General features: G+C 48.3%; 1 long non-coding RNA gene across 3 annotated transcripts in view; it reads left to right on the forward strand.

Moving 5' to 3' along the window:
- The window catches only part of LOC310707234, a 100,207-nt gene that overhangs the window by 48,621 nt on the left and 33,621 nt on the right, over nucleotides 1–17,965 (forward strand). For all 3 annotated transcript variants that reach the window (XR_014526397.1, XR_014526398.1, XR_014526399.1), the window contains one exon: nucleotides 2,533–2,678. This is a non-coding gene — a long non-coding RNA (uncharacterized lncRNA). The remainder of the gene's footprint in view (nucleotides 1–2,532; nucleotides 2,679–17,965) is intronic.

A 17,965-nucleotide genomic window follows, 5' to 3' on the forward strand; every position in this document is an offset into this window, starting at 1 on the left:
GTCAAGGGCAGGAGAAGTTGTTTCTTCAGCTTCTCCATAACTTTATGTTCGCTAACTTCAGATCCTGCGGTTTGTCCCTGCTATTTTAGACTTGTGCTTGAAGCCAAACCTCAATTGTTCCAAGTGCCAAAAGCTGAAACGCTTTGGTTTGAGCACAGGGAGTTTAAATGGGTGGCGATAGGCTGTGTTGTGTGAAAGGGCTCTTGGTTGGAAAACTCGCCCGACAAAGCCTGTCTGGAAACGTTTAATTCACGCATAACATAACAGCACCAAATCCAGGTTTGCCAAGGAATAGTGCATCCAGCACAGGGAATTACAGTCCTGATGCATCTGAAAGAGTGGACTCTAGTCTACAAAAGCTTAGGCCATAGTACATTTAAGGTGCCACAAGACTCTTAGTTGCTCTTGCTGCCACAGACTAATGTGGCTGTCTCTCTGCAAACAATGGAAAGAACTCTGACTTTCTGATGAGTGCACAGGAACTGCATGATACGTTTGTGTTTGCAAATGAGTGTTCATCATGCTCAAGCATTGCACTTTAAAGGGTATTCTTAAAACAGCTTAGGCATACACACACAAACTGTTGCTTTATGAGAATTGGCCCTAAATTTGTCTGTTCAGACCATGGATGCCAACATCTAAAGCTGCAAAGTTGTTGAGGAAGATGTTGCTTGAAGAGCATAACAGGAGTTATATCTGTTATTATTATCATTATTATTAATAGCCTAATGTTTTAGTGTATGTTTTTATTGCATCATGACATCACTTTGAGATGCTTCATAGTATACAATTTGTAAATGAAATGATAAATAAATTTACTAGCCCGTCGACTGGTCAGGAGCAACCCAAAAATGGCCTACAGTCGAGTTAAAACAAAGCAAGAAAAATAGTAAAGCTATATACAGGAGTGACTAGAAGAGAAATGATGGCTGGGAGGAATGTAGAAAGAAGAAACACCATGGTACACTTGTATCAGCACAACTGGATGCCTTCATCTGCCCCAGCTGCAACAAAACATGTTGCTTCCATATTGGTCTTCATATCAACCGCTGAATTCTCCAACGGCTTGACTTCACCCCCAAAGGCACACTCTTCCATTGTCTCATGAAAAAGACTGATTCCACCACCACCACCGACATAGTACAGTAGGAAATATATGTAATATGTATGTATATGTACATATATGTAATATATGTCATAGAATCATAGAATTGTAGAATTGAAAGGGACCCTGAGGATTGGCTAGCCCAACCCTCTGCAATGCAGGAACATGCAGTTGTCCCATATGGGAATCAAACCTGCAACCTTGGCATTATCAGCACTACGCTGTAACCAACTGAGCCACCCAGTGTCAAAAGCAAAACAACCCAGACCAGGGTTTCAGGCAGGGCTTCATTCCCAGCTGGAGATGCAGGTGGGGGGGGGGGAGGGAGAGGATTGACCCTTGGCATAAGGTCTAGTGCAGGGGGTGAACTTTTGCACCCCTGTTCCAGTTTTCCTAGGATTAACTCTTCAAAGGAAGGTTAAGCCAAGAAATCTTCCCCAGCTTGGCTTTTAACTTGAGCTAGAGAAGAATTCAGCTGCTGCTAATGCTCGCCTCTTTGAGATGAACATTTCCCAACTCCCAAAATCTTGTTTCTGGGTCTGAACCCGGTGAGCTTTGCTGATATCTCTAATCTCAAGCTGTGCCAGTTCGCTCCCAAATTGGTAGCTATTCTGAGGACTTGCCAGTTCTGTGTGCACCAAATGCCTTCTGTTTTAACTGGTGTGCTATACGTGACATTCCATATCTCACGTGTCCTATATAATTCTTGGAGGAAATAGTAAAACTGTCGCCACCTTTGGTGCTGGGAGATGCTGTCAAGAAATGATGCCCTCCTGTGGCTGAGGCTGCGGAGTTTGTTTCTTTTCTCTCTCTCTCTGCCTGTGCTGTCTGCCCAAGCATAGTGATAGTGCTTGGTAAATAATGGAAGTTTATCTTTCAGTTTCCTGAAGATGAGAGATTTTTTTCATTTTATTCCATCGATGTTGGGTTTGTCACTTATAAATAAAACATTGAGGTGTGGAATTTTGCCAGTCGACTGCAGCTGCAGCACCCCCCCCCCTGGATGGGCACTCTCTTCTTGCCCCCTGTAGCACAAAGACATGGTGTGCCCCAGTTTTCCTGCTATGGAATCATCACTATTGCTGTTTTTGGCTGCAGCAAAGAGTTCTTGAGGGATCTCCCTTGCAAGCACTTGAATCGTGCTTAGCTTAAGCGAGCAGCCTAGAGACGGAGAGTGCAAATGTGGGCACAGCACAGCGAGCACATTTAATCCATTCATACCGCTAATAGGAATGTGTTATGAATGCTGTTGGGGGGAGATACAGGGAAAGGAGCTTCCTGTAGTAGAAGCCTTGAAGGGAACTGACATTGGTTTCTGTAGGAAGCTTACGAGAGCTTCTAAATGTTGCTTTAGTCAGAATTCTGGGGCATAAAACCTCACGTTGCTTTTTCCTGTTTTATTTCCACCACCCCCCTTTCTTTTGCAGACAGCGCTTTTTGGACTTCAGATCTAACACAAATCCTGAAGCCAGCAAAGCAGGAAGCTGTTGCCAAGGAGACCCTTATATTTCCCCTGGTAAAAGGTGTTTCCCCAGCTATTCAGTGGGGCCATCAGACCCAAAGAGGATTCCAGGTAGCAATATTCCACTTTTCAGAAAATTACAGGCTTTCCATAAACGGTTATCATTTGTGTGTTGAACAAACAGGCATCACATGGTTATTCCCTAAATGTAAATAAATAAATAAATAAATAAATACATACATACATACATACATACATACATAAATAAATTTGGATTTGATATCCCGCCTTTCACTCCCTTTAAAGAGTCTCAAAGGGGCTAACATTCTCCTTTCCCTTCCTCCCCCACAACAAACACTCTGTGAGGTGAGTGGGGCTGAGAGACTTCAAAGAAGTGTGACTAGCCCAAGGTCACCCAGCAGCTGCATGTGGAGGAGCGGGGAATCGAACCTGGTTCCCCAGATTACGTGTCTATCACTCTTAACCACTACACCATACTGGCTTCCCCCTGGGAAGTTGATTTGGCCCCTCTTGCTTTTGTGGCATGCAAAGGTTTGGAAAATGACGGTGATAGAGAAGCTCTGTCTAGATTAGCCAAATTATTTACATCTTAGTTACAGTTTTAGATCACTTTCCCAAGAGAATTTACAATAAGATACAAAAAACAAAATACATATAATAATAAAAAAACATAACAATGGCCCAGGACCGTTGTTATTCTTTAGTCGTCTTAGTTGTGTTCGACTCTCCGTGACCCCATGAACCAGAGCATGCCTTGGAAACTCTCACTTTCTTCTTAAAGCTTCTCCTTTTTTATGTCCATGGAGTTTTCTTGACAAAATACTGGAGTGGTTTGCCAGTTCCTTCTCCAAGTGGATCACATTTAGTCTAAACTCTCGGCTATGACCTGTCCGTCTTGGGTGGCCCTGCATGGCAAGGCAAACAAAGGCCCGGGGGCCAGATTCGGCCCAATCACCTTCTAAATCCAGCCTGCAGATGGCCCGGGAATCAGCATGCTTTTACATGAGTAGAATGCGTCCTTTTATTTAAAATGCATCTCTGGGTTATTTGTGGATCATAGGAATTTGTTCTTTTCCCCCTCCAAAATATAGTCTGGCCCCCCACAAGGTCTGAGGGACAGTGGACCGGCCCCCTGCTGAAAAAGTTTGCTGACCCCTGGCATAAAGCACCTAGCTTCTCGGAGTTATTGAAGCCCCTTCGCCATGACAAGGCAGTGATCCATGAAGGGGCCAGAACCATTAACGGCCCCTCAAAAAAGTCAGCAACTGTTAGGTATTAACAATCTAGCCTGTGTTTACAAAAGACTGAGTAAATGAAAACGTCTTCAGTGGCCATCTAAATTTGCAAATGGAAGAGGGGAGGGCACTGCAAAGTGGGGGTGGCACCTTGGAGAGCCCTATCAGGTGTTCCCCATACTGTGAATTCCTGTTGGGAGCACCAATCTGTGGTTAGGTAGAAGAGACACAAATGAAAACAGTTACTTCTTCCTTTAGAAGTTTGAGTAGGAAGATCCCTCTGCTAGGAGTCTAGATTTTTAAATTTCCTTTTGTGAAAGGATTTTTATAACATTTATTTTTACGTATTAGTTTTAAAAAAAATCATACCACCACCATTAAGGAAAAATACCAACTCTAAAATTGCATCCATTAAACAAGCACAAAATATATCACGACTGTTTTACTGAACTTGGAGAATAATAGTGTTAGGAGTTTGTGGGTGCCAGAGACCTATGATTCCTGGCTCCAGTAAGTATTAGACTTTAATCAAGGCTTGTGGGTGTTAAACTGGTTGCCTGGCCTCTCTAATCACTGGATCCAGCGAGTGTTAACAGCTAATTAAACCAGACTGGCTTCCTGTGTTGAGTGATTGCCTGAGTGATGGTCCATTGAGTGAACAAAGGATCAAAGAGGGCTCTGTGCCAGGCAGCAAATTGGGGGGGGAGGGGCTTCCTCCCTCAACAGATAAAGTCAAGAGTTTAGAGTAGAGAGGTTGGAGTTAGGAGTAAGGTGATCTAGAAGAAAATCAGCAAGTGGGAGAGGCAGAGCATGTTGTTTGATTTCTGTTTGAATCCAAGGCTGTGGCTATGGGAGAAACAAGATCCTTTTGGGCTGTTAATGCTGTGGACTCCTCCAAAGTAGGTTCAGGTTGTGTCAGGACCTGGGCAAAGGTGCCCTCGGGAGACGAGGGAAGTGGTTTTGTGGGCACCTGAACCAGGCAGGAGGCAAGGGGAAGCTTCAAAGCTGGAGAGTGGAGTGCAGGATGGCTCAGAAAGGGAGGAGGAAGAGGCCGGCCAGGCAAGTGAAGGGCCAAGTGCTTCTCCCCGCCTTGCCTGCACCACTGTCTCCCAGAACTAGGAGAGAATTGAAGCAGGAAGAGCAGAGGACATTTCCACACAGGCGTAGTCTCCAGCTACCTGTTCGCAGCCTGTCAAGGGAAGGTACATAAAATGGTGGAGGGGGAGTGGTGCCCAGTTGCTGCAACACGCACCTGGGAGTAGCTACCAAGACTAGATTGGTGTGTGCAGCTATCCAGAGCTGTAGAAGTGACTGTAAGCATTACCTTTGACCATAAAGAGTCCAGTCTCTGCCGTGTGCCTTTCTTTGGCTGCAAGCACCCTTGACAAGCTGCGTATATGTGTAAATAAACCATAAATCCCAAAGATTCCACAGTCTCCACTGTGCCTCATTTCCAAAAGGAAACACTAACCTTGCGTAAGCGTCTGGGACCCCTGGAATCTCACACTGCTCAGAAATTAGGGCAGTTTGCAACAATATGCATGCCTGTAAATAAAATTATTTTTTATGTCCTTCCAACCTTGAAGTATAAGTCCTTTTGAAACCATAAGGGCTCAATGGATCCATCTGTTGCTCCTCAGATCATAGGATTTTAAGTCATGAACATCTACAAATATCAAAGATCCCCCCCAAGCAAAATAAGAACAATTTCTGACCTAAAAGAGGACACACCCACGTTCTCTGCCTCAAAGCAGCAATATCAACATGACATCACCAGCATCTATCTGAATTAGCCAATTCTTTCCTATAAAGAGGCTACGGAGTCCAATCTACCTAAAACAACATTTTTGTAGTTGTTTTTGAATAGGGCTGCAGTCTTAATCACCACTGATTACAGTGGGAGAATAAAGTCTATACGTAAATGTTCCTTTCTAAAATCAATGGGACTTAAGTTGGTAATGTTTGTTAAAATAACTATAGCAAATGCTAATTGAACGGCAGCTTGACTGAAAGGAAAAGCAGACAAAGTTAAATTATGCAGCTGTTGGAAAGATACTGGAATATTATTTAAGGGGGCCTAAAAGGGAATGTTTGATTGAAATGCATTTGATAAGAACAGGACAAGACTCAATAACTATCTTCTCGCTATAATCCCAAATCCCCACAAGGTGTTCTGTCAGTGTTGACTGAATGAAAGGGTTGCTTCCAGCTAAGGACAGGGGGAGAAATTTGATTCGGTTCATGTTGAAAGGTGAGCACAGCCATCATCTTTCAAAATGCACGCTTCTCTGAATTTTGTAATGTAATTATACTAGTGTGAGGTGTGCAGAAGAATGCAAATGTACTAGCAAAAGCAACGTTTTAAAATGCATTATATCAGGGAAGATTGCAAAAATGTTTACATTAGGCAAAAATGCACACATATTTGTATATTAGGGGAAATTCACTGGTGAATTTTCAGGTGGATTGCCCCCTTTAAGTGCAAACCGAGGTAGAAATGGGGAGAACTGAACTTAAGAACTTGGAAGAATGAGAAATGGAAATGGATGGTTTCCCCCATCCTTGCTTCCAGTACAGCGTTGTGCTTTCTTTCTTTCTTTCTTTCTTTCTTTCTTTCTTTCTTTCTTTCTTATCTACTCCCTGTAATAATTTAGCAGCAACCTAGCTTCTAGCAGCAGAGATGCCTGGAGGAGAAGAGGAGGGGGGAGTTGTTGATGGAAAGAGGCAGACCCAGGATTTGTCATGGGGCTGTTTGTCCTCTTGGTGACTGCAGCACCAGCTGTGCATGGGAAGGTAAAGTATAGGGAGAAAGGGAGGGGGCAGTGAAGGGCCTCAGGCTCCTTCACAGCTGACCCATAGTTATTTTTAGCTTTGGAATGCTCCTGCCAAGGCCCTCTGGGTCTATTTCTTGTCTCCTGGCAAGTGGCATTGTGTGAGCTTGACGGGAGAAGGCTACCAGAAAAGACCAGGAGAGCCATATGGGGCTGCCCTTTGGAGGGAGAAGTATTCAAAGAGTCAGTGCAAGCAGGAGATGGAAGTTAGAGCCACTCTTTTTCTCATTTCCGAGCACAATTCAAAGTCTTGGTGCTGACCTTTAAAGCCCTAAACGGCCTCGGTCCAGTATACCTGAAGGAGCGTCTCCACCCCCATCGTTCTGCCCGGACACTGAGGTCCAGCACCGAGGGCCTTCTGGTGGTTCCCTCACTGCGAGAAGCAAAGCTACAGGGAACCAGGCAGAGGGCCTTCTCGGTAGTGGCGCCTGCCCTGTAGAACTCCCTCCCATCAGATATCAACGAGATAAACAACTATCTGACATTTAGAAGACATCTGAAGGCAGCCCTGTTCAGGGAAGTTTTTAATGTGTGACATTTTAATGTATTTTTAATCTTTGTTGGAAGCTATCCAGAGTGGCTGGGGAGAACCAGCCAGATGGGCGGGGTACAAATAAAAAATTATTATTATTATTATTATTATTATTATTATTATTATTATTATTATTATTTGCTACGGGTGCTTCCAGGTAACCTGCTCATTGAGCATTCATCTTGCTAGGTTTTCAGGGAGATTAGATAATGTTGACTGTTTAATGAATATTCATTCTGATTTGTTTATGGGGGAGGTTAGATGATATGCATCAAAACAAGTGCTGTTCCCCCCACTTTCTAGTGGATTTCTCTGTCACTTTCCCTTACAGCAAGAAGCCTGACTTGGTGTGGGAAGTGGGCTGGTTGCACAAGACCTCTCAATCCAACACAGTTGCTGGTGAATCCCACCTGAAAATGGTGGGAGATTTTGCAGTGAAACTTCACAATGCATAGCTATGCTAGTTAGCAAATGAAGTGCTTAAGGACTACAGAGCTGTAAATGGCTAGAGAAGGCTCGGCTAGGTTGTGCCCCCTCTCCTTTGGGGAGGGAGGAAGTAAGGCTTGTTTGCTATGTGATTTTTGAAAGACATCTGAAGGCAGCCCTGCTTAGGGAAGTTTTTAGTGTGTGATGTTGTGTTGTAGGGTTGCCATATTTCAAAAAGTGAAAATCCGAACAGAAAAGTTTTTGAGCTCTTTTTGCAAAAATGCAAAGAAATTGGATGTTTTTGAGCTATTTCTGAGGGAAATTGATATTGCTGACCTAGGCTGTAATACGTCTGGATTTTCCTGGACATTTAGTTGATTTCTGCCTGGACACTGCTTGTGGCTGCAATATTTTGCATAATTTTTTTATTTGATTTTTAAAGGTATATACATACAACAAAAATCAGTTCTGACTCCACATGTCAAGATTGCTCTGAATCTCCTGACTCCCCCCCCCCATCCCTTCCATGGGTCCTAATGGTATTTTTTCTAACTGCATATCAATACTTATCCAAATTTTTAATTCTTCTAAATTATCCATACTTTCCATTACTTTACAAGTGTGATTAAAATTCTGCTAATGTTTTAACCTGTTTACAGTGGTCTCGTAAATAAAATATAAACTTTCCCCATTCCTTATTTGAGTTCTTGTCTTCTTGATTTCTGAGCTTCCCAGTTAAATTTGCCATTTCAGCATAGTCTATCAACTTGGTTTGCCATTGTTCTCTGGTCAGGTAGTTTCTTCCTTCTATCTCTGGGCTAGTAGCATCCATGCAGCTGTTGTCACATACATAAACAATCTTTTCTGATCCTTTGGTATCTTGGCACCTATAATTCCTAGTAAAACTTCTATTTTTAAAACAAAAGTTATTTTAAACATTTTTTTCATTTCATTATATATCATCTCCCAGAAATCTTTAGTTACTTTAAACGTCCGCCGCATATGATAAAAGGTACCTTCTTTTTCTTTACATTTCCAGCAAATATTTGAACTTGTTCTGTACATTTTTGCTAACTTGACGGGTGTCAAATACCACCTATACATCATTTTCATATGCTTTCAGTGAACAACATGCCGTGAATTTCAATTCTGTTTTCCATAGCTTCTCCCACTTTGCCATTTGTATATTATGTCGCAAGTCTTTTGCCCATTGTATCATTACAGATTTAACCTGTTCATCTTTTGTATGCCACTCCATGAGCAAATTATACATTTCCGACAATAATTTTCTAAAACATCTTTTTGAAATTTTGATGATTAATAACTAAAACCTTCCTTTTATCTATCACAAAAATATCATTTAATTGATGGTACTGTAACCAATCTGTTACCAATTCTCTTATCTCCTCAAAGTCTTTTAATTTTACCTTCAGTTAACAGCTCTCTGTATGTCGGCCAATTAGCCCTCATATTCCATTTTTTCAAAGATATTGCTTCTAATAGGGAGAACCACCATGGTATTTTTTTGTTCTAATAGATTTTTACTGCGGCTGCAGTATTCTGGGCGTATGGCAACCCTATTGTATTGTGTTTTTACTAGTTTTGTTGGGAACTGCCTACTGTGGCTGGGGCAACCCAGCCAGATGAGCACAGCATATATGTCAGAGCTGCTTGAAGATCCTAGCTCACAGAGGATCACGCTAGCCAGTGATCATTAAGTAAAAGTCTTTATTGAGTTACAGTTTCCATTCTCACGCTGCTGCGCGCAACTCTACGTCTAGTAGCTAGATCGGCGAAGCTCCGTCTGAGTCTCCGCCCCGTGTGCACCAACTTAATATCCTAGCCCGGCTCCACCTTTTCCGCCTGACTGTCCTCCTCTGGGTCCCTCTACCCCCCGGGGTCTCTTCCTTCCGGGATTCTTCTGACGCTGACCCCCCGGACCCTCCTGTCTCCTTGCGCCGGGCTTTAGGACCTGGCTCCCTTTCCGGGCTGCTTACTGCGCCACCTTCCTCTGCATTTGAACTTGGCGCGCGCGCCCAACCTTCCACTTTCCGCTTAACCGTTTCTTCGCTCCCCGATGGAGGTGTGGCCACTCCTGACTCGTGCCCTCCCTCCTGTGGTGAGCTGCCAGCGCTTGCCCCCTGGCTCCTTTCCTCTTCCCTGCTCTCTGGCGGTGACGCTGGTCCCGATTTCCAACTGCTCTCCTCTGAGTCCCCTCTGGCTCTATCTTCCTGGGGTGCCCCCCTAGACTCCCCCCTTGCCCTGGCCACTGGTGCTCCTTTCTGTGAATCCTCTGATTCACTGGAAAGACTCGGAGATCTCGGGTCGTCGTCATCACTCATCTTTTCTTCTGCCTCCTCCCCTTCGCTCTCTGTTTCCTCCCTTGCCCTTGCCTCTGCTCCTAAACCCCTGACATCCATCCCCCCCTCGAAGCCCCCCATTCCCCCTCCCCTCCTTCCGGTGCTGGGGCTGGGTGCTGCTGTTGCAAAGGGACGAACGTCGGATATCGTTCGCTTCCCGTGGCGGGTCTCCATCTGAAGTCTCCCGGGTCTTCCTCCCTGCTCTCGTCGACGACGGTCACCTCCGCTTCCATCTCTGTGCCGCCGTGCTCGAAACCAGGGTCGTCCCCGAAAATGTCCATGTCCGTCTCTCCCTCACTTCCTCCTGGCGGCGTTGCTCGTCCTGAGCATTCCAGCCACTTTCTGCGGAACTGCTCCTCTGGCCTATCATCCCACCAATACGAGGGTTCTGATGCAGATCCCGAGGGTGACCCCTCCGGGGAACGGACGTCTCGTGTCGGGTCCTCGTCCGAGTCGAACCCCCGGAACGTGCTGGCCGAAAGCGTGGGCGTGAAAAGCCAGTCGTCGAAAAAGTCTGCTGGCATAGGTCTATGTGGGAAGAGGGCATGAAACTCGTCTTTGAGCAGAGGTTCGTCCAAGGCGTAGCCCGGCACCCAGCTGTTCGCACTGGCCGGGGTGCCCTCCTTGGCGAGAAAGTATTCTACCCCCTCTTCCCCCCATCTGGAGTCCAAAATCTCCGTGACTTCGTTGATGCGCTCCTTCTGTGCCACTCCCGCGTGCCCTGTTCTGTCTCTGACCGGACTCGGCCCGTTCCGGGTTCCTGGAACCTGTGCGGTGCCTCGTAGGGAGTGAGCACCGATCTGTGGAATACCGGATGCATTCTGGAACCCTCCGGAAGTGCCAGTCTGAAAGCTACCGGGTTGACCTGCTCTTCGACTTGGTAGGGCCCCAGTTGTTTATGCCCTAGTTTCTTCTTGGCCAACGACCTGGCCGGCACTGCGTGGGCTGCCAACCAGACCCAGTCTCCCACGTGGAGCTCTTCACCAACCCTTCTGTGTTTGTCCGCTTGTACCTTGTATGCGTGCTTGGCCAGCTCCAGGTGGCGCCTCAGCTGATCGTGGACTTCCTGCAGCTCCGACGCGAACGCATCTGCTGTCTGCGGCTCCCCCTCCCCCATTCTTTCCAGTCCCGGGAAGGTTCTGGGGTGCCTCCCGTTGTTGGCGAAGAACGGCGTGACCCCCGTGGACACGTGCTTCGTGTTGTTGTAGGCGAACTCGGCAAGCGGCAGGTAATCCACCCACGTCGCAGGCTGTTGATTTGCATAACATCTCAGGTACTGCTGCATGATGGCATTGACCCGCTCCGCTTGCCCGTTGGTCTGCGGGTGTCTCGCCGACGCCAGGTTGATCTTGACGTTCAGGAAGCCCATCAGCTTCTGCCAGAAATTCGAGATGAACTGCCGCCCCCGGTCGGACAGAATAGACCGTGGCATACCGTGAACCTTGAACACGTGGTCTATGAACAGTTTGGCGGTTTGCTCCGCCGTGGCCACCTTAGCACACGGAATGAAATGTGCCATCTTGGAAAACAGGTCCACCACCACCAGCACTGCCGTCTTGCCCCTCGAGCTGGGCAGATCCGTGACAAAGTCCAGGGCCACCCTTTCCCAAGGTTCGACCGGAGTTTGCAGCGGTTCCAACAGTCCGGCCGGTGGTCTGTGCACTGGCTTGGCCCTCTGGCAGGTGTCACACCTCGCCACGTAGTCTGCGACCTCCCCTCTCATTCCAGGCCACCAGAAATCCCTGGCTACTAATTCCACCGTCTTCTCCTTGCCGAAGTGCCCGGCAGTGGGCGCGTCGTGCAGCTGCTGCAGCACCTTGGCGCGAAGGTCGTCTCCCGGCACGTAGATGGCCCCTTTACGGATGAGCAAACCATCTCGTAGCTGGAAACCGTCGGCCGCTGCCTTGCCCCTTTGCACCTCTGCCATCTTTGCTTGCGCGAAGGAGTCATCCTGCAACGCTCGTCGCACCGCCTCCAGGTCCACGGTTGCCGCGGCGCACGCCCACACTGTTGGTGCGAAGATGTGCATGGCGGCTGCTGGCGTTGCGTCCTCCAGATACTGCGGCTTACGGGAGAGAGCGTCCGCCATGATGTTGGTGTCCCCCGGGACATACTCTATGCGGAAGTCGAAGTTCGCAAAGAACTCAGCCCAACGTATCTGCCTCTGGTTTAGGAACTGTGCCGTGCGCCAGTGCTCCAGATTCTTGTGGTCCGTGCAAACCTGCACCGTGTGCTTGGCGCCGATCAGGAAGTGCCTCCACGCTTTGAACGCTGCATGAATGGCCAGCAACTCCCTGTCCCAGATGGTGTAGTTCTGCTCGGACTTGCTGAGCTTCCTGGAGTAAAACGCTCCCGGTCGCCACACCCCCTGCGGGTCCTTTTGCAGCAGGACCGCCCCCACGGCTCTGTCCGAGGCGTCTGTCTCCACCCTCATCGGCCTGCTGGGGTTGACGTGAAGCAGCTGCTCTTCCGACGCGAAGAGACGCTTGAGTGCCTGAAAGGACTGCTCCGCCTGCTCTGTCCAAACGAACTTCTTTTTCTTGGAGCTAAGCGTGTCTGTGATGGCCGCTGTCTGCATAGCGAAGCCCTTGATAAACTTGCGATAGAAGTTCGCAAAGCCGACAAACCGTTGGACCTCCTTCCGGTTGCGTGGACTCTTCCAATCCAATACCGCTCGAACCTTGGCGCTGTCCATGGCGAGCCCCTTGTCAGACAACTTGTAGCCCAGAAAATCCACCTCCGTCACGTCAAATTGGCACTTCTCCAGCTTGGCGTAGAGCCTATGTTGCTTTAGCCTGCTCAGCACTTCCTTGACGTGTCCGTCATGCTCCTGCTGCGATTCCGAAAAGATCAGGATGTCATCTAAGAAACAGACGCACGTCTTGTAGAGAAGTCCCGCCAACACGTGATGCATGAAAGCTTGAAAAACGTGGGAGCCATTTTGCAATCCAAAAGGCATAACTCTATATTCGTAGGTACCCAGTGGCGTGAACATGGCCGTCTTCCACTCATCTCCCTCCCGCATGCGAATGAGGTTGTACGCCCCTCGCAGGTCTAACTTGGTGAACACTTTTCCCTTGCGTACCTTTGCGAGGAGGTCGTCGATTCGGGGCATGGGGAAGTCCGATGGCTTGGTCCCATTGTTTAAAATGCGATAGTCCACGACCAGTCTTTTTTGGGGCGTGTCTCGCTTTTTAACAAAGAATACAGGACTGCCCCCCGCTGCCTTGGACTCTCGGATGAAACCGCGCTCCAAATTATGATCTATGAACTCTTTGAGTTCCTGCAGTTCGTCCTCTGACATGGAATACAGTTTCCCTTTAGGCAGCGCCGCCCCCGGCAGCAGGTCAATTTTGCAGTCATATGGTCTGTGAGGGGGTAGCCTGTCTGCCTCCTTCTCGCAGAAAACTTCCAAAAATTCTGCGTACTTGTGGGGAATCGCTTGCAGCGTGCCTAGCAGCAGCTGTGACTCCTCTTCCTCTCCTTCCTGCCGGGGCACGATGCAGTGTTCAGCACAAAAGGAAGAGCCGAAGATCAGCTGCCTCTGGTACCAAGCCAGCGTTGGGCTGTGCTTGTCCAGCCAACTCATTCCCAATACAATGGGCGTATGCGATAGTTGAGTGACATTGAAGCTGATGATTTCCCTGTGATTCCCAAGTCGCATCGCCATCGGTGGCGTCTGCTTCACCACTTGCCCCCCTAGCAACTCCCTGCCATCCACCGTGACAACCTGCAGGGGCAGTGTGGCCGGCAGCAACTGTATAGCGTGTTTGTCGACAAAGTCCTGCCCTATAAAGTCCGCATTGCTGCCCGAGTCAACTGTGATTGGCACGTCCATGGTGATTCCATTGGGCAGCTGGAGAGATGCGGTGAGCCTCACTACTGGTTTGGGCGGGAGGGGGTTCACGGGCTGTAAAATCTCTGGGGACTGCGTCACTAACACGTCTGGCTGGGCCCCAGGACCTCTTCCTCCAGCCAGACTGCGTCGTTTCCCTGCTGTGGTCCTCCTTGCTGCGTTGCTGCAGTCACCATTGCTGAGGCTGCAGTGAGCTTGTGGAGCCTCTGGGGACACTCTTTCGCCATATGCCCTGGCTCCTCACAGACGTAACACTTCCTGTTCCCTCTAGGAGGCTTCGCTTTCACTGCTGCCGGTGCTAGGGCTCTGGTTGCTGACTGAGCCCTTGCACCTCCAACCTCCATAGGTTCCGCTCCTCCTCCTGGCGGAGGCGTGGATTGCGCACGCGCTGCTTCTCTGGGAAGGAAGGAGGAGCCCCTGGCTGGTTCGCGCCCTCCACGCCCTTCGTCCCTGCTCCACGGACGTTCTTCCAGCCGCACCCCCACTGCCAGTGCCCTCTGAACGACCTCCTGGGTGGTCCGGGGTCTCTCCCCCCTCGCGATCTCATCTTTAATCGAGCTGTGCAGCCCCTCCCAAAAGAGGTCTCTTATAGGGGCCGAATCTCTGTCCCATTCCAGGGCACTGACCAAAGCGAAAAAGCGGGCATGGTACTGCCTCACGCTGGCCCTCCCTTGCCTTAGTCCATGCACCTCCTTCCGGGCAAGATCCACGTCAATGCTTGATAAAAAACACCCATCCATCGCTTTAATAAAGGCATCCGCATTTTGGAGCGCCGGATCCTTATCTCTCCATAAATTGCGCAGCCATGCTTTAGCATCCCCATGCAAATGGGACATGATGAATCCCACTCTCTCTTGCTCATCTCTAAAGTCTTTATTCAGCAGTTGCAGTGCGCACAGTACGTCTGCTCTAAAGTTGGGATACTGTTGCAGGTTCCCATCGAAGTGAGAGACCAGACCGCCTGTTCGTCTCGCCAACCCAATTCCCTCCTGCCTGGGTGTCTGCTTTGTCAGCACGTCTAACCTGACCTGGAGATCCCTGCAGGCGGCAGCTGCCTCCTCCTCTCTCTTCCTGGATGCGAGAGCCTCGGCATTCAGTTGTGACACTGCTTTTCTGAGTTCCTCTATCTGCTGCTCAGCCGTCATGTCGTCTGCCGTTCGTGAGCTCGCTAGTAGGCACCTGCTTCTCTCCCCTCCTCGAGGCTGTAGATGCCCACAATTCTGAGACGGAGCTTACTGTCAGAGCTGCTTGAAGATCCTAGCTCACAGAGGATCACGCTAGCCAGCGATCATTAAGTAAAAGTCTTTATTGAGTTACAGTTTCCATTCTCACGCTGCTGCGCGCAACTCTACGTCTAGTAGCTAGATCGGCGAAGCTCCGTCTGAGTCTCCGCCCCGTGTGCACCAACTTAATATCCTAGCCCGGCTCCACCTTTTCCGCCTGACTGTCCTCCTCTGGGTCCCTCTACCCCCCGGGGTCTCTTCCTTCCGGGATTCTTCTGACGCTGACCCCCCGGACCCTCCTGTCTCCTTGCGCCGGGCTTTAGGACCTGGCTCCCTTTCCGGGCTGCTTACTGCGCCACCTTCCTCTGCATTTGAACTTGGCGCGCGCGCCCAACCTTCCACTTTCCGCTTAACCGTTTCTTCGCTCCCCGATGGAGGTGTGGCCACTCCTGACTCGTGCCCTCCCTCCTGTGGTGAGCTGCCAGCGCTTGCCCCCTGGCTCCTTTCCTCTTCCCTGCTCTCTGGCGGTGACGCTGGTCCCGATTTCCAACTGCTCTCCTCTGAGTCCCCTCTGGCTCTATCTTCCTGGGGTGCCCCCCTAGACTCCCCCCTTGCCCTGGCCACTGGTGCTCCTTTCTGTGAATCCTCTGATTCACTGGAAAGACTCGGAGATCTCGGGTCGTCGTCATCACTCATCTTTTCTTCTGCCTCCTCCCCTTCGCTCTCTGTTTCCTCCCTTGCCCTTGCCTCTGCTCCTAAACCCCTGACAATATAGATTTTAATAAATCCTCTCTCCCGCTCTTGCTGTGCTTATGTGAAAGACAGAGATGCAATCTTAAGTGCAGTTCCATCAGGTGGTTTCAAAACAGTTGATGGTCGTGTGGGGAGGTGCATCAAGAACCACATTTCATTCTTCCTCAGTTGTTTCCCCAGCCCCTCCATTACCTGCAAACAGGGTGAATGCTTGGTAAATAGCTGATTTCATCTAAGTCCCCTGAAACTTTGTGCAAACAAATCAGGATGAATGTTCAATAAACAGGTTGTCTGGAAGCAAATAACAATACTGATGTGCGTTGCAGGGTTTTTACGAGGGTTACTGCTTAATAATGCACATGGAGTGTTCAAAACACTTGATAGCAATAGTTCAAATGCTGTGGTTATTATTTGTTTAATACAAGCACTCATAAAATCTGCACCTTCCTAGGAGGCATTCTCCCTTCTCTCTCACACACAGGGGAGGGCTGCCTCTTTTAAGATTATGCCAACTATGGAACACAGATGTGCATCATCCAAAAAGAAAAAGGAAATACCTTGGTAGTATCTCGCTTCAGAAATATTGTCCCCTTCCCCCCATAAGCACATTCAGTTCATAGACTAATCTACTAAAACTCATAAAATCAACTGTAATAGAAAACACTTGCTATTCTTTTGTTTAGGTTTCAGTTCTTTGAAAAGAAATATTGGAAAAAATATCATTGAATCGGGTTACAGCTTGTGTACTTGTGGCAAAGATCACACGGGATAACACAGCATGGGGAGGCGTATGACAGACATCTCAGTTCAAGAACCTGCTTCTCCCCTTCCTTCCCCTCCCCCCAACATGAGATCACTCTTACAAGTGGCTTAGGTGCCACTGAAGATGCAATGGCCACATGTGTGTGTCATACATACAATTTGCTTCCTGGCTTGGCCAGGAAGTTAATGGTTTATATACACGAGAGTGATTTTTGATGGCCAAATGAATTGTGTGTTTTCATTCCCTCCTCTCCAAGAGGAGGAACTGATTTTTTAAAGAGAGAAATAAACAGATGCTGGGAGTGTTGGAAGTGGGGTACAACTCAGCTTGCTGAGATAAGAGGCTTAGCATGGGGTGAAAACAGATAAAGCAGGAGACTTCCAGCTTCCTAAACTGTTGCTGTCCTTTTGAACTGGGTGACCCTCTTTTCTTTGATGCGGAATGGAATTCTGAGGTTGCAGCTTCCACTTCTCCCTTCAGACCTCAAGGCGAGGTCATCTGGGATCGCGATCTCTCTCCCGAGAACAAAACAGCAAGCATGGCTGCCTTTGTTTCTCCAACTACTTGAGTTAGCTGGACTAGGAATCTTTTCTATCCAAGTATGTACTTCCTATGATAAGCAGAAGGGTTTTGGGTTTGTTTTTTTTTACTCAGAAAGCCTCAGCATGAATGCCTTTCCATTACAAGTGTGCCCCAAACAAGGATCCATTCACAGAAATTCACTTCTGCTGTTGCCTACAAACTCAGGTCTGCCTGGAAACACCAACCTCTGATCAGGATTGCCTTTCTCTGACATGATTTGAGGAGGACTCCTGGTTGCTAGCGAGAGGAAAAAGAGGTCATTCCCCCCCGCTAGCTACGAATGTTTGAGTTGCTCGTTATTTCTCTTAGGCGTGGAATTTAAACCTCATGCATTCATCCTACAGGTAAGTGTACTTGGAAGCAGGGTGGCATCTTGAATAAAATATTGGGGAAGGGGGCAGGTAAGCCCTGCCCCACATAATCAATCATAAGACGCACACCATTTGAATGGCAATGCCTATCAACTTTGCTCCTATGCTTGGGAGTGTTATTCCTGGTTCACGGCCGGACTTCCTTCCTGACATTGAAATCAGTCTTCCACAACCCAGGTGTTTTTATACTACAAATCCCATCAGCTCCAGTCGCCACCATTTACTGGGTGTATAGGCAAGACCAATTTAATCGAAGCAGCCTTGAGTTCAGTGCATGGTTCAGAAAGAAAAAGTGGCCATTTGAAGTTTGGCCATGGCGGCCATCTGTAGCTGGGCAAATGTTATGCCTACAAGAAGGCAGCCAACCTCTCTCTCTCTCTTTCTCCACCCTCCTCCCTTCTTGCTCATTTTACAGTAGCTTCTCCTAGTTTTCAAAGCTCCCAGC

This window comes from Podarcis liolepis, assembly GCF_965112155.1.
Source record: "Podarcis liolepis genome assembly, chromosome: 1".
Taxonomy (NCBI): Eukaryota; Metazoa; Chordata; class Lepidosauria; order Squamata; family Lacertidae; genus Podarcis; species Podarcis liolepis.